General features: G+C 42.4%; 1 long non-coding RNA gene across 1 annotated transcript in view; it reads left to right on the forward strand.

Annotated features, from left to right (window-relative positions):
- Window positions 1-12,594: 12,594 nt before the first annotated feature.
- The window catches only part of LOC137233115 (uncharacterized), a 28,086-nt gene continuing 23,639 nt past the window's right edge, over window positions 12,595-17,041 (forward strand). Inside the window, exons 1-2 of the long non-coding RNA XR_010947301.1 lie at window positions 12,595-12,782; window positions 14,464-14,562. This is a non-coding gene — a long non-coding RNA (uncharacterized lncRNA). The remainder of the gene's footprint in view (window positions 12,783-14,463; window positions 14,563-17,041) is intronic.

Below are 17,041 nucleotides of genomic sequence, written 5' to 3' on the forward strand. Positions count from 1 at the left end.
AAAGATACCCAATCGAAAGCCTACTTCAAAAGCCTGGGCAAGAGTTAATGAAGGCTCGACCAAGGTCAGGGACAGGGGCCTGGAAGGAGGAGATGTGCAGGAGTCTCTGTGGGAGGTGAAGCCAACGGGAGGCAGGTGCTGCCAGCTTCTCTCATGGTCAACGCCAGCATGGCCTCTCTCTGAGTCTCAGACTCATACTGTGTTTAGGTAAGGGCAGGAGGGCAGGGGCCTTGCTCTGGGGGAACGTGTCAGCAAGCTTCTGTTCTGGGAAAACTGTAAAGACCTCCAGCATTCTTCTAGGCCCTTGACATTGACTTGACCCTGACCAACATTTTCCTCTCAGTCATGCTTGTACTTTTCCACTTAAATGCAAGGCAAGCCTAGTTCCACAGGGATTCCGGGGAGACCAGAAGGGTGAAATCATCTCCCGTCTTGGGATATAGCACGCACGTTATAGCTCTGATCCTTGGGCAAGAGAGAAAGGTATGCAAACAGGTCATCAACAATACCAGGGAGCTTGTGACAGTGATGCAGACACAGAATGTTTGATCAGTGAGGGACCAAGACTTTATCCCCTGTCTGTCCAATGGCTGCCTGAATTCACAGCAGGAAACAAAGAAGCCCATGTTTATTAGGGTGTATTTTGGGACAGAAGCACATTGGTACTGCATTCATTGTTTGAGACCAATAAAATACTAAATTGCTATAGAAATATACCTTGCCTTGAAAGGACTCCCCTGAGTTAATACTTCTGTATTAAATTAGGATAGTGCTATAATAGACTAATATGATACTGTGCTAATCTGGATAGTGAATGAACTTAGATATGCATATTAATACTTAGTTGGATTAAAACAACCCGTAGCCAAACGCTTCACCACGAGCTTGAGGTTGCTAACATAGTTGTAATTTACTGTAATGTCTTCTCCTAGACACTACCCTCCTCATCAATTTTTATTGTCATAGTCTTTTGGTGGCAATTCGTTGTGTCGTTGACTTAAGGACATTTTACTTATATTCAAATTCAAAGTAAAACTCACTTTGCACCATGCTCAGATTACTCCAATGCTCCAGAAGGAAATATCTTCATTCCTACGAGGCGGCTGGAGCCGGCCACCAGTACATGTGGTCAATCCCTTTCTTGCCCCGTTCAGATGTTCTGCCTTTAAGAATGTTCTTGTGTCTGCAGCACACCAGCCCGACTCAGGAGTCAGAATGTGGAAGGAGTCAAAAGGGCTCTTTTCACAGATCTGCCGTTCAGTTCACCTCCCTTTCACAATGAGCGGGCAAAGGATTGTGAGCGGGTGGAATGACGGAGTATTTCTCCCTTTCTTGCTCCCAGCTGTGGCTATCCATCCAGGCTTTCCTTTCTAAGACCTCTGCAGTCCATCCTGGGGTGGGAGTATTTGTAGTACAAGGACATTATTCTGAAATCCGCCAGTCTTCATGTTAAGTGGATTCTTGCATGTTTGCGCCTGTGCTTATTTTTAAGTAAATTTATGTGTGGTTGTAAGATCATTCTGAGACGGGGGATTACTCAAGGGGCCGTTGCAGTCACTCAGGATAAATGGAAAGGGAGAAGTTTGGGCTTGGCTATTTCTGGGATAAGGGGGTTCCTTGTGGGTAGGGGCCATTAGCCAGCTGTCCAGGTAGTGAAAGGGTCTGAGGCTGATTAGAATGGCCCTAGTAGCTGTGACCATCTGCAGGATTGACCTGGGACAGTCCTATCCAAGGTACAGCCTATGGACCGACAGCATCATCATTCACTAGGGCTGGGTTAGAACCTAACTTTCTCCATCCTCAGCCCAGACCCACTGAATTAGTCTCCAGGCATCGGGTCCAGGAATCTATGTTTCAACAAGTTCTCCAGGTGGTTTTCATGCGTGTTGACCTGTGAGAAGCATTGATCTAAGGTGTGGGGTGTGCCATCCCCTCAACCTATAGTTAAAGCCAAGCTTGCCCACTGACGGGGTACCATCTTTCCCATGATAACCTCTTTCCCCTGCAACGCTTGTGTTCTGGAAACTTAACCATAAATGGAGCCCAAGTTTACATCCTTTCTCAGTTCCCGATAGTCTTTAACAAGTTGCTGGGATACTTTGAAATTATTTGTTTTAAATATAGGGCTGGAAATGTGATATGAAGTTAAACATAGATGAGCTCCATGTTCAAAGACTGAAACCTACAAATGTGCTGGAAAAGACTAGTATTAAGTCAATGATCTTTTTTGTTTTGAAAATCTGTTTGAAAAATGTTTCCAAAGCCCGTTTTAAGAGATCATTTCACTTTAGAGGAGTAAAGGGTAGAGCTGACTTTATTATTCCTATTTGGTAAGTAAGGAGTCTGAGGCCCAGTAGAATATATTCTGAGAGTGCCTTTAACATGGAAGTCTAGCTATGCTTTATCATGTTTCAAAACTTTTCTGGTGGAGCACGTTGCAAAGGTCCACAGTCAGAAGGAAGGTTGAGCTACTGAATCAGATTAGTCTCTCTTCTGGCATTCCTTCTATAGGAATCTTCAACCCCGAATGAAGGGGGAAGCCCAAATCCCACCCGGGCAACAGCGACAAAAGGGATGCATTCCTTGTCTGCTTGAGCTCTGTGGCCCCAGGCTCCGGGGCCGTCATTCAGTGGGCAGATCACCCAGTACCCAGCAGAGGGCCAACAGCGTTTTGATTTTAATAACTCCTAAGCTGAAGATGTCCTAGTTAATCTGAGGCTGGGCAACTACTTAGCAGCTTGTTAATATTTAGGCTATTTAGTCATTCGAAACAATGCAATTAAGGATGAATCATGGCTCAGTAACCTAAACAAAATTAAATTAACAAACGAGCGGCCCTCCTTTTGGTCTGGGAGGCTATTTCATAACCTCCCGCCTCGAAATTCCCTGAAATCTTTTTGTGCAGATTTCAGGGCATCCAGACTCTAAATTCCTTCCCTTGTTGGTACAGACCCAGTTGTGGTCCTTGGGTGAACAGCTGGGTACTAAAAGGAAAGGGCATTTTGAAGAGGTTTGCCATGTAGAATCTCTGGGCGCTGACGTGACCGGGTAGCTGGTATGAGTACAGACTTTAGGATCAAATAGACAACAACCTGAGTCCTAGCTCTCCCTCTTACTAGCTGAGTGACTATGGGCAAGTTATTTATCATTTTCCTATCTAAAATACGGAAATAAGAACAGAATCATATATATATATATATATATATATATATATATATGTAATATGTATGTATCCAACAAGGATAATTATTAATGAATTTAAATTTTGAATCAAGTCTATAATACTAGCATAACTCATTACCGGGCAGTTTTCTATATTATATCTTAAATTCTGATTTTCTTTATGTAAACCTACGATGATTAATATCTTTGGAACTCTGAAGATTTTCGTGGGATCATAGACACTTGGAGTGTGAAAGAATTCTACCAGTTTTTGAGAAGTGGGTCCATGGAACCGTGGTGTCTTTCCCAAGGTTGTGCCACTTGAGACAAAGGTGTGAGTGGCATCTATCCCTGTCAAGGGGTCAACTTCTCTTTGAGATAGAGAGAAGCCAGCTTTCCTCACCTGAAAAGTGAGATGTGTTCTCTACAACAGTACTGCTCAATAGAATTATAATAGGAGTCACATAAGTAATTTAAAATTTTCTAGTAGTCGCATTTTAAAAAGTAAAAAGAAACAGATTAAAATAATTGTAATACTATATCCATTTAACCCAATATATCCAAAACATCATCTCAACATAGAATCAACGTGAAAATTTATTAATGACATATTGTACATCTTGCACCATATCTTTGAAATCTAGGGTGTGTCTTACTCTTATAGCACATCTCAATTCAGAGGCTAAATTTTTATCAGTCATATTTATATGTATTTAATTTCGTAATATTTATGGGAGAAAAAGTAGATTCCCATACCCACGTTATTCTGAACATACTTAAATGTTTTCCAATATCTGAATTGAATGTTTTTAAACTAAAACTTACTAAAATGAAATAAAATTCAGAATTCAGCTCATCGGTTGCACTAGCCACATGGCCACGTTCAAGTGCTCCATAGTCACGTGTACCTAGTTAGCCATCCTATTGGATAGCGCAGTCCTGGGCTCTTCTAGCCCTAAAATTCTAAGTCTTGAGAAACCTTGCTACCACCTCCTACACAAAGATGATATAAAAATGATGACGGGGGGGTAGGTGGCTTGCCTGGAGAGATGACAGATTTGTGGTTGAGAGAACAGTCATTAGGTTCAAATGCTCTTGCTTGGCTGAATTGGGCAATGGTTTAACCTGCCTGAACTCCAGTTTGCTCGCACATGAAATGGGGATTATAACACTTACTTCAGAAAGTTATCAGAATGGTGCAATGTGAAGGTGTTTGTAGAGTACTAACTCCAGGACAGGAATAACATGTGGTCTAAAAGCTTCTGAACGGGTGGCCCCAGATGTCTGCTTATCTCCATCTGACAAATATAAGCCTTTCACGAAGAGTTCATCCTTGATTATGGCGACACTGTAATTGCCTAATAGCCCTCTAGTCATGCCTTTGGGACTGCTGGAAAAAGTCCACTGATACTCTGCAGTTAGAAGTGGTTGCCACTTGGTGATATAATGAGGCAGAATGCTCTTTTTCGATACTAGGCCTTTGTACATGATGTTCCCTTTTTCTGGAATGCTCTTTCTGGTTCCCTCCTTTCTGCAATAAGTAAGCAAATTCTTACTTATTTTTCAGAACCTAGTTCAAGTGTTTCCTTGGGTCTCTTGCAAATAGAATTACTCAGTGTTTCCAAGCATTCTCTACTGTTTTATTTGGAAAGTCATGACGGCTAAGAGGTTATGTGGTGATGGCTAAGAGGTTATGTGGTGACAGTACGGTTTCCTTCTTAGGTAAGTTCACAGGAGGGCTATTATGGAATCAGACAATTTACCTCAAAGAAAAATGTAATTTTTGAGGTCGGGGGGATAGTAGCAATACAACTAATAATGACATTAATGTTTGGTACTTTACATGAATTGTTTTATCTAATCCTAAGAGCAGCCCTGTAGAGATACGATTCCCCTTCGGAAATGAGGAAACCTGGCCGAGAAAAACTGATATTAGAGGCCTGTTCTTAGCCACTGTGCAGCCCAGACTTGCCGTTTTGGAGAACATGACAGACATTGCTATCATCTTTCCCAAATTCACCCTTCTTTTCCCCTTACTAGGAGTACCCCAGATTTGTTTGAGGTATCAGTGTACCCAGTTAAAAACACTCACTGCTTCAGACTCCCTTGTCACATGCCTAAGGCTCCTGGGACAGACAGTTCTGACAGGGCTTTGCTCCTTGCCTCTTCTTCCTTTCTCTAGCCTGAAATTTGCAGTTGATGCCTGGAGGCACAGCAGCCTTCTTGTGACTATGAAGTCAAGAGCCATTATTCTAAGGATCACAGGACAGGAAGCTAGGAGGAGCCAAGATATTTGAAACTTTGACCAGCTATACCTCCCTGGGCTGCTGCATCCAGACTTCCCATTAGGTTATCAATATTAAATCTCCATTTAATTCAGCGGCTATAGTCAGATTTCAGCTACAAGCAGCCAAATGTAGCCCCCGTTAATGGAGAGAATTTAGAGCCAGCCAAGAAACCCAGCAAGCTACATTAGACTTCTTCCTCTTCACAAACTGCTACTTGTTAGAGTCTCTTCTAATTTGGCATTTGCTGTAGGCCCTTATCATTTCAACTGACTGGACAAATTTCCTGTCCTCCTTCCAGAAACTGGTTTTGTTGCCTCCATGATATTTCCCAAGAAGGGTATTTTCTTGGCTGACTGGAGTCATTCCTCCTGGACTACCTGCAAGGTTTCCCACAAATAGCACAGAGAGTCATCTGGTAAAACTGAAGATTGCATGGTCATGGTGACAAGGATTCCTGCCTCCCCTCAGGCCAAAAGTCAAGTGGTACAGAAGCCTGGAGTCCAATTTCCAAAGCAATCAAATAAGCAGCTAAAAGTGACGTCCTAGGACAGGGATTGGCAAACTACAGCCTGTAGACCAAATTCCACCTGAATCTGCTTTTGTAAAGTTTTACTGAAACACAGACATGGCCATTTGTTTATGTGTTGTCCTTGCAAGTCTTTGCTATAATGGCTGAATTGAGTAGTTTTAACAGAGATGGTATAGCCTGTAAAGCCTAAAATATTTACTATCCCTATACCTCCACAGAAAGTTTGTTCACTCCTCTCAGAGAACGACTAGCTATGGAAGAAAGACATATCAGAGATCGAACAGTAGAAGAAGAAACAACAACAGCTCCAGCCCCCTTTTATCCTACCAAACACAGTGCCAATTAGGTCTCTGCCCCAGTTCTGAAAGGTGCATTTGAACTATTCATTTTATGTGTAAGGATTCTGAGGCTTGTAGGAGGATAAATACCTCCCCTGAGGTCACATCTCGTGATTGATGAAGCCAGAATTCTAACCCAATTCTGTATGGATCTAAAGATCACAATTTTAGTCATGAATCATTAACTATTTCACTACATTCCTCCTCTTCAGTTTAATCCAATTCCTATGGTAAATACTAAAGACAACACAGAGAGCATTGTAAATTAAAAAATGACTATGTGGAAGGAGAAAATCTACTTAGTTCAGAAAGGTCCAGAACAAGGAGGTCAGGATACATGCCCCAAGATAGGTGACAGAAAAGGAGATCCAGGACCTAAAATGGGTGGAATGAAAGTGCCAGTGAGAATGGAGGGACATTGTTTCTCTGTTCAAACTGGGCCCCGTCAGTGTCAGTCTATGTAGAGGGTCTGTCCAAATAGCTCTCCTTTCATCAGATGACATAACACCTGGAACGCCACCATTAGCCCTCAACTGAAAGAGGAGCTATCACTGAAGAATGGTGCTAATCTAGTGGGAGGCCTCTGAGGACCTGGGTCACAGGGCCCAGTGCTCACTCCTCAACATACTTCTGTGCAAGTTATCAGTGACTCCATTAGGTGTGAGCCATGACTTCATGCTTGAAAAAAAGAGAAGTGGATGACAGATGTTGAGATGGAGGACATGTGCTGAGGCCTGGGGATTTGCAGCGTATGTTTAGCCTGGGAACATCATACCACAGGAGAACACATATGGAAAGAACGGGGTGTGTCTGAAGACTTAATGTAAGTCTGATGCGAGCCCAAGTTTGGAGGTGGCCACTGGAAAAACTAATTTGGTCTTTGGCTTTACGTTAGTTGAAGTATGATATCCAGGGCATGGAAGGTGACAGTTCCATTTAACCCACCCGGGCAGAACACACCAGGATCTGAGAAGATGGAAGTGAAGGATATGAAAGGTCTGGAGATCAACAGCTGTACATCTATCCAAAAATTTTGAGACCCTACCATATGCAAGGCACAGTGGTCTTTGTTGGATATGCAAATGATTTTACCTTTGAGCAGGGTATACAGACATTAAATCAATGATCACACAAACATAGAATTAGGAAACATGGGCTGTGCCATGAGGCGAAAGTACACAGTGATGATGTAGGTTATAACAGGATCCTTAGTTTAGACTGGGTCTCTAGGAAGACCTGTAAGAACATGACATTTAAACTGAGACCTAAGAAGAGGTCAGTGGGTGGCAGCCTCTCAACCAGTGATGAAGAGCAATGCAGGCAGAGGTAACAGCAAGGGCAAAGGCCTGGAGGTAAGAAGGAGGAAGATGCCTCAGGGCATTTAGGCCATTTTAGAGAGCTGGATTTCAATCCCAAGTTCAATGAAGAGCTATTGGAGGGTTTTAAGCAGAGACAAGATAGGACCATTCTGTATCTTTGCTTTGGCTGCTGTGCGATTAGAGGAGGCACAAGATTAGAAGGGGAAAGGCCAGCTCTAAGGCTGCTGCAACAGTCCAGCCTAAAGGGAATGACAATAGAGCCACGGAGGAATGTCTGGAAGCCCTGGGAATTGAACCCTGGAGAAACAAGTCTTTGTAGGGAATGTAGTATTTGTCTTCCTATCTCCAAATAGCGAGGATGTGGAAGAGGGACTGGTGTCCGTCAGTCCGGCCAAAGAAAGAATAAGTAGCAATGTCAGACGGCTATTGAGGAGGAGGTTTTCACTCAGCATAGAGAACCTCCAAGGAAGCAGTCACCTGGATGCTGCTTTCCAAAGCATGCTACAGAACGGGGCTTCTGGAGTCTCATTCTGCGGCCTTTTAGATCCAAGAAATGCCCCGTGAGAAAATAACTCAGTAACTAATTGAACGAGACATGCCGTACACACTCTCCTTGGAGACTCGCCTTGTACCTGACTGGATTCTGTAGCAGTACTAAGTCCTGCTGCTAAGAAACTAATTTGGCAAGATTTAAGCCACCATTTTCCAAACTTATCTGCCCCAGAACTCTATAATAAAACTGCCTATTAATATTCTGTGAAACCAGTGGTCGATGGGACACACTTTGGAGGACACTGCTGTAAAGAACTTATCCATGAGTTCAAGGGTGAGTTCTAAAGTTTCTTCCAAGTCTATAATCTGATGTTCTGTGTTAGGCTTTACTTTATTCTTGCACTTCCCTTTTACAAAGCGGATATTTCTGATGCGACAGGAATTCCGGTGTTGAGAGGATCATAATGCATGCAAAGAGTGTTATGAGATAGATGTAGATTTAAACCTTGACCCTCCCACTTACTAGCTGAGTGATCTTGAGTCATCTCTTTAACCTCTGTGATGTCAGTTTCCTCATTTGTAAAATGGGAAAAATGTTAGTGCCAACCACAAAAGTTGTAGAAAGAACTCAATGAAATGCGTAAAGGCTAGTAAGCAATCCATAAACGGGTGCATAGGATCATCAGGAATGGCCCTTGTGGTTACCATTAGCCAATGACCCAGGCCAGTGGTTCTCCAACTTCAGTGACATCAGCATCATCAGCACGATCTGGAGGGCTCGTTGCAACACTGATGTGGAGCCCCACCCAAGAGCATCTGATTCAGTAAGTCTGAGGCCCACCTGTTTTCTATTTCTAACAAACTCCCAGATGATGTCAGTGCTGCTGGTCCAGCAACCACACTTTGAGAACCACTCAACTAGGTTGGTGTTCAAAGTCTCCCCCCCAATTTTTCTCCATTCTGGAAGACAGGATCAGGCTTAATTTGCAGGTTATTAATGAGACAAGCCCAGAGTGACCTTCTTCTTACGCAGTTTCCTTCTTGGGGCCAAAACTTGGCTCTTCATGAGAGGGAACCCCCTACCCCACTCCACAGGTGTATTAGAGTGGGGGTGAGGAGGACAGGAGACACAGGAAGCGAAAACACATTCCGGGAGGGGAGAGGATCAGACTAGTTCACACATCTTGGGAGGCCTTTGGTATAGATGCTCGGATTCAAAGACTGTCTCCCATTTATCCTCCAGGCCTGGCTTGGCTCCTGGAGAAGCAATTAATCTTTGGTTCCATTTTCAACCATTTTTCTCCCATTTCAGAGCCCCTGTGGAGGATTTTCCTTCTCACTGGAAGCTCCTAAAAAGACAAGTCCATTTTTTTGGCTTGTCTCCATTGTTCCCAGGAGTTTTTAGGTTCGTTAAAAAAAATACCCATACTTTATTCTCCATTCAAAGTGCTTTTGCAAGTTCTGACACGTTTCCTTGTACCATGTTAAAGGCATGGGGTGAGCAGGAGATGATCTCAATAGAAAGAATATTTATGAACTATTATATTTATAAACACCTGGCATTTACATAAACAAGGGAACTGGGATTTTTAACAAGGTAACCTCTCCAGTTTGGCATTCAAATAGAAAACATGCTTGTGTTTTTCTTGTGCATAGGGAATCTCATTGAAAGTACGTGGCACCCAGACAGTATTTTAGTAAACAGTGGTTTTAGTCTCTGGTGAGTTCTAAATTAGACACAACAGATGTGATATTGCAATAGTTAATGATTCTCCCTGGTTTCTTTTCATTTAAGAAGTGATGAATGTCATCTTTATGATGATAAGTCCCCTTGAAGGCTTTGCTGTGGCAGTTGCAATGCTGAGCCCAGAAAGGTGGAGGGACAACATGCCCAGAGCAGACTGCTGATAGCAGGCTCCTCACCATGGGTGTGCCCCTCCCCTAACTGTCTACCCCCTGCCCCACCCGCCACCCCCCAAGTGGCACCAGCCCCTCCTTTCATGTATGAAGAGACTGAGCTTCATGAGGGTCAACTGTCTTACCCAAGGTCACAGAACTCCTAAGCAGCCCAACCAGAACTGAACCAAAGTCTGCCGTAGTCTAGAGCATCTTCCACCCAGACTACAGTCAAAATATTTTGTAGAATTATAAGTTCTAATTTCTCTTGTTTTTATTTCTTGGCCTTAAAAAACTCCAGTTATTAAATTTTTTTTTCTTCAGTATAGCACCAGATGGTGGAAAGACACATATATTAAGCTTCAGACCCTGATCTCAAATCTAGCCATCACCACCTACCAACTGTGAGTATAACTTGAACAAGTTGTTTAGACTCCCAATCTCAGTTTCCTCATTTGTGAAATTGGTGGTGGTATTCTCTCTTCCTGCGGGACCTCTTGAGATAATGAAATGAGATGCTGTTTGTGATGTGCCTGGCACACAGTGGAAGCTCAGAAAATGTTAACTTCTTTCCTTTGCTATCCATTTGGTTTCTCACTATTCTTCACCATCTTCTCCTATGCTCCTTAATGAAGGCTGGACTTTTCTTAAATGTTTTGCCCCGTTCTCCAGGAAAGGCTTCTTTTCCAAGCTCTGAGACTCCCAGGAGATACACGATCCTGCAGCCAAGCACACTCGCTAAGACTCATCCATGTGAGTCATGGATTTTCTCTCTAGGACCTGCGCCTGGTGAGTTCATTTCCACATCTTCTTAATCCCATGTCACTAACAACAGTAGAATCAATAAAACCCACGTGTGATGCGAGACCACAAATCTATTTACCTGTTTGAATCAGGCAGGTACCTACTCTGTTGGCTCTGTCATTAAACTTCTGGGAAAATACTTTCCACACCTGGAAATATGAACTGGAAATCTCATCATGAGAGATTTTCCTGATAATTCCCAGGCTTCACTACATTGTGATGCTCAGGAAATTTTGACCTTGCTTTGTTTTGATCTGGACTAGAGTCAAAAAGCATCTCTTAAATGAAAAATCATTTTCAGAAGGGCTGAAAACGTGGAGCCGTTCATTCTGATTGCCACTGGGTGCTTTTCATTCTGCTCAGCGTCTTTATCCCTAGCATCAAAAAAACACAAAAAAACGTCGAATTGACTAGAGGCCAAGTTGGGTGACTTTGGTGAGAAAAAGTGTATGAAATAAGAGGTTATAGTCACTGAGAGCCTAAAAAGAGTGTAGGAGGTGAAAAAGAAAAAAAAATGACCTGGAAATTATACTTGTCTATTTCTTTTTTTTTTTTTTTGGACAGAACTGAATACATTTTCCAGGCTCTTGAGTTTAATTAAATTCAAAGGAACATCTCAAAGGCAAGTGAAAAAAAAAAGAACAGGCAAGACATTGAGGTGGCTGGAATAAGAAACTGTGTAGAATGTTATGGAAAGACAAAACCAAAAGCAAGGAAAGGAAAGATGATGGGAGAGGAGAGGTGGGGGAGGGGAGGCAGGAGGGGCAGTGAGGAGGGGAGAGGTGGGGGAGGGGAGGCAGGAGGGGCAGTGAGGAGGGGAGAGGTGGGGGAGGGGAGGGCAGAGAAGGGAGGGAAATATGAATTTGCCATACCCGACCAGACGAAACGAACTTGTTTTCTGCCAGCAATACCCACAGCTCTCTTTTAGGCACTGGTACTTCCCTTAATTTCTAGATAGGTCACAGAAGCTAGATTATCTGTCTCATCTAAGGACACACTAGCAAATGGCAGAGTCAAGACCAAACCATTGCTGATTCCAAAGCCCATGTTCTTTCTAATCTACCCCACTACCTTGGCTTACCATTTATGCATTTCATTTTTTAGTGCTGGAGAAAGGGGTTAAAAATAGCTTTATTTCTATTTCTCCCTATAAAAGCAAAGTCAATGCACACGTTGGTACAATAATAATAACAGAACTCACAGGGGTTGTGCTCCTCCTTTGCGCCAGGCCTGGGCCACATGCCTTGGAGGAGTTATCTTATTTCGTCTTTACAGCTCCGTGGAGTAGGTGCAAGCATTTGGGATCTCCTTTTACATGTGAGGGCACTGAAGCCCTCCCAGGTTATGTATACATGCTCGAGGCCACGCAGTTAGAGAGGGGAGCTGGGCTCGGAAGCCAGCAGAGTGACTCCCCCGCCTGCCTCAGTCACTGTCCCATCCAGGCAGTTCTTACTGGGAAGTCATTAGAAGAACACTCAGAGTTTCTGACAGCAATTTTGCTAAGAGATATTGATTTGTTAACTATTTTAACTTGCTCTTTGTTTCCTCTTTTTACTTACTCTTGTCCTCAACCATCGTATCTGTGAAACCATTGTTTTAATGTGCTAGTTTCAGATTTTCTAATATACATGAAACTAAACACACATTAAAATAAATGAAAAAGTGATAAAATAAAATTTTAAAATTCATCTGTATACCACCTACCAGTAACTTTTATGCTCTGCCAGTGGTAAGAATATTTTCCTCCATCACTGTTCAGAAATATCACTTGTTAATGAGGTAGAAAAAGGTCAGATCATACCGAACACTTCTGAATGGGGAAGAAAGAGGCAGGACCCGGACTCAAGGATTCGACTCCAGACCTTTCCCTCTGCACCACCAGCCTCCCTCCTGTGCCTTCTCTATGTTCCCTGGAATCCCGAGGATGCAGCTGGGGGCTTCAGAAAGCTTTAAGGTACAGCTGATCCTGTCTTTATTTAAAATGCTTGTATTTTGTTCATCGTGGATGTTTTTGCATTAATCTTGATTCTTTAACAAATACTACATAAATTATTATGTGTTTTGATTACTGAGTTTATTTAAATGTTTTAGTATATAATACATTTAATATGTTGTCTTTATACCAACATAGTCAAAAACATACTTTTTAATATTTTTTTAACAGAGAAGGGGGGCCCACAAAGATCACAACATGGCCCTTATGAAGCTGATTACTTCCTACCTCTGACACATCCCCACTTCTCCCTCAGGACCTGGGACCCCATGAGAAACCAAAACTGTACCAAGCAGTGTGCCCCACAGTGGCTCAGAGCCACCTGGCCCTTCAACTGCAAAATACGAATGCGTTTTAAAAGCTTTACCTTGGTACATACTGTTTCTGAGAAACTCCATAATATGTAATTTTAAATTTCCATTCACTTACTGACGCTTAAAACCCTTCTTGCAATGTCCTCAGCTTCTCTCTCTGGGGCACTTTAGTCTCCAGCCTTTTATCCATGATAAATTATCCATTTAATCAAACTATCTAGCTTAAGCATTTTTGGTTACTGCTTTATTTTTTTCAAACGAGAGGGGGGCATCCAACAAACCAGATGTGACTGTCTCCAGTTTCGTTTCTTAATGTACAAGTTGCAGATTCCTCATAGATCCTCCGGGGTAAATCACAAACAAGAATTAGCACATCACCAGCCTAACTTCCTCTTCTCAGCATGTCTGTTTCAAATTAAAGTGAACGACAGACTCAAATATCAAAGGCATATTGCCCCTAAATTAGCCAATCAGCTCCAAATACAGCTGGAAACAAGAGCAGGGGATAATGTTTTTCAATCAGCGGACAACCCTTTGAAAGTTTAATTATAAATGGTAGCCGTTTATTTGAAGCTAAATGAAATTTGCCACTTCTATGTAGGCAATACACACTGTATGTCATCCCAGCCCAGTCTCTTATCTCTTAGTGCCTACAACAGAGGGAGCAAAAATTATGTAGATCCCCATTCTCTGACTTCTATTATTTCATTATTCTTTGAAGGGAACGGAAAATGCTTGCTATACAATTGTTAGAAGAAATCAATTTTCTGAGCAGCTTTTTTTTTTTAACAAAGAAATCGGTCTGGGTTAAACTGACGAGGCAGACTAGAATCCTTGGAATTGGGAATCCCGTTATCCATCAATGAGGACTGTTTTCCAGATCAGGGGAAAGAAGGGGTGGTCAGTTTGAGATTGGTCTCAGGTGTCAGGTCTGGAGAGAAAGGAGGTTGTTATCTGTTCCTGTCAAGGAGACGATGACCTCCATCTCAGGGGTTCGCGTTCTGGAGATAATTGCAATGAATCATTTGCAAGGCAAGCCTTCAGAACCTTCTGCATGGGCACAGTGCAATCTTCCTCACCCATATGACCCCCACAGCCCCAAATTACATGTCACTTCTCCTCAGGTAGGAAGATCCAGTGGACAGGTATGGATTTGTCTGCCCAGAGCATCACCACCCTTAGGAAACTCCTCGTCCCCCACTTCATACAAGTGCTCCTCTCCTTAGCCCTGCAGGATGAAGTGTGATAACTGGCCAGCCTGAGTCAAGAGCCATCCCTCAAGTGAATCTAAGTGAGATTCAAAGTGTGACATGCCCATTGATTTGCAGGATTCCCATGCTCCTTGGAATCGAGCCCAGAAATGGAAATCTGATATAGAGCTAGTGAGGCAATGAAGCCCAGCCTTTGAAAACGGACAGACCTGCCATGTAAGTAGCTGAGTGACCTCATGCAAACTGCTTAAACACTCTGAGCCTCCATAGTCCTATATGTAAAATGGGGACAATATCTGTCCTACAAAGTTTTTGTAAGGATTATAGTTATTGCTTGCAAAGTTCTGGAACTACTGTAGCTACTAAAAAAATAATAAACATATGTAGTCATATACCAAATTATCAAACCTCATCAGCCAGTGATGATAAAATGGGGTCATATTTGTGTTTAACTCCCAAATGACCGTGATCCTGACTCCAGGTGGTGCACCCCCGGGTACCAGTTCTGCCCCTCCAAAACACCCTGAAATACCTCCCAAGTACTTCATCCTGAAGTACTGTCTCCCATGTGTTCACAAAATGGTCTGAGACCATCTCCAGGATGGATCCTCTGTCAGATAGCATCCACCATGTTTTCCTGTCTTTATTGTCACTGCAGAGTGCGCTCCTTATTATTAAGTCACCAGAGTCCAAGCCGGAGATGCTGTCCCTGATGTCCCCTTGTCATCGCTCCCTGCGGTGACCCAGTGGTGCTGGGTTCTGGTGGCAGTGAGGAGAAAGGTCTCTCCTCAGCTACCTGGCCTCCAGTTCATTCCTTATTTCCCAAAACAACTCAGCAAACTTCAAAGAATCAACAGCATTCAGAAATGATCCCATCGCCAATTAATCCATACCCTCCAGAAAACAGTCTGCCAAATGTGAATCGACAGTTCCCACAATACAGACAGAAACCTTTTTGGAGCTGATGGCCGCTTCTCTCCACACCCACCAACACCCCCACTCCATCCCAACAATTTCAGAGACCCGAGGGCTCAGCCTCAGCCAGGTCACGCATGGAATCTGAGTCAACTCTTCATTAATCAAAACAAACCCTGATAAGCTGGGACAACGTGAGAGAGTAGCATTGATATATATACACTACCAAATGTAAAATAGATAGCTAGTGGGAAGCAGCCACATAGCACAGGGAGATCAGCTCGGTGCTTTGTGACCACCTAGAACGGTGGGATAGGGAGGGTGGGAGGGAGACGCAAGAGGGAGGAGATATGGGGATATATGTATATGTACAGCTGATTCACTTTGTTATACAGCAGAAACTAACACACGATTGTAAAGCAATTATACTCCAATAAAGGTGTAAAAAAAACCCAAACAAACCCTGAGTGTAGATCCCGCCCATAGCCAGTGAGTGACCACATGCATGGAGGACAGAGGACAGATGACATATGGGTTTGCAGAGGTCAAGGGGCTCCAAGAAAGGATGTGAATGTGATTCGTTGGAGAGTATGTAAATCAGTTTCTCCTCCTTCTCACTTTCTTACATATGCCCTGTGATATATATGGTTTTCTAACAATAAAGACAAATTATGATGATAACAAGGTCAAGGTACAGCATTATTATAAGTTATATTTCAGTTTGGCTTTATAGGATTATATAGATATTGGGTCAATAAATAATTTGTGTGTATTGAATCATTATCTATATGTTATATATTAGTATGGTGTACACTAATATATATTATATATATTAGTATGTTATATATAAAAATTCATTTTTGTAAGTAAATATAAAACTTTAGACAAATTTAACTAATTAAGCCTTTATTAATGGAGTGGGGTCAAAGGTAAGTGCTTTGGGAAACCTATTTAATTTTTATAAATAAAACACTGATTATAAATAGTAACATATGAATATATCAAGACTTTTGTATTGATCTTCCTAGGCCTTCAGAGCTAACTTTTACTTGCATGTACCCCAAATGTCATGCTGTGATTGAGAAAATCTGCCCACCAGATTTCACAGCCAATTGTTTTTGTGCCAGAGGTGCTATGTGATCATATATGAAAAGGCAGGAAACTCAGGGATTCCAGTGACCCATAAGTGGCCTATTGCCTAGTAGCAAGATTTCAATAAAAACCCTGCATGAAATGAGCCTCACACTTAAAACAAAATGAGTCTGAAACAATCAAAAAATGGTATGAGGTCCATGACTCTATGACAAGGCTAAGTCCAGGAGGCAGGCAGAGTAGGACCACAAGGAAGATTCAACACGGTTTTTGCAGCCAACTTTTTCTGGTCACAAATGGCTGTTCTGTATAAATGTTCCTGAAAGTTCTCATTTCTAATGGTGGGTCTTAGATAGCAATATTTCACCAAACCACAATTTTTAATGGATCATTACTGTTTTTGCATTTTGTCTTAATGTTACTTGTCTTTCATTTCCTTAGTTGGTTAAACTACTATTTCTTCTCTGTTTCTTGCATTTCATCTCTACTGAGGATGGTATGACTTCTTCATCCTTTCAAATTGATGAAATTAGATTGGGTCTGTTTCCTTAATTCCCTTAATTTAAATGGGTAAGACTGAGTCATTATGGATGAGTGATCTCTTCCAGACTGCCCTCCAGTGTAAATGACTAAGGGAATAAGGCTCTGAGAACTGAGTCATGAGGTCTAACCAGGCTTGCTGGGCAGG

This window comes from Pseudorca crassidens, chromosome 10 (assembly GCF_039906515.1).
Source record: "Pseudorca crassidens isolate mPseCra1 chromosome 10, mPseCra1.hap1, whole genome shotgun sequence".
NCBI lineage: Eukaryota > Metazoa > Chordata > Mammalia > Artiodactyla > Delphinidae > Pseudorca > Pseudorca crassidens.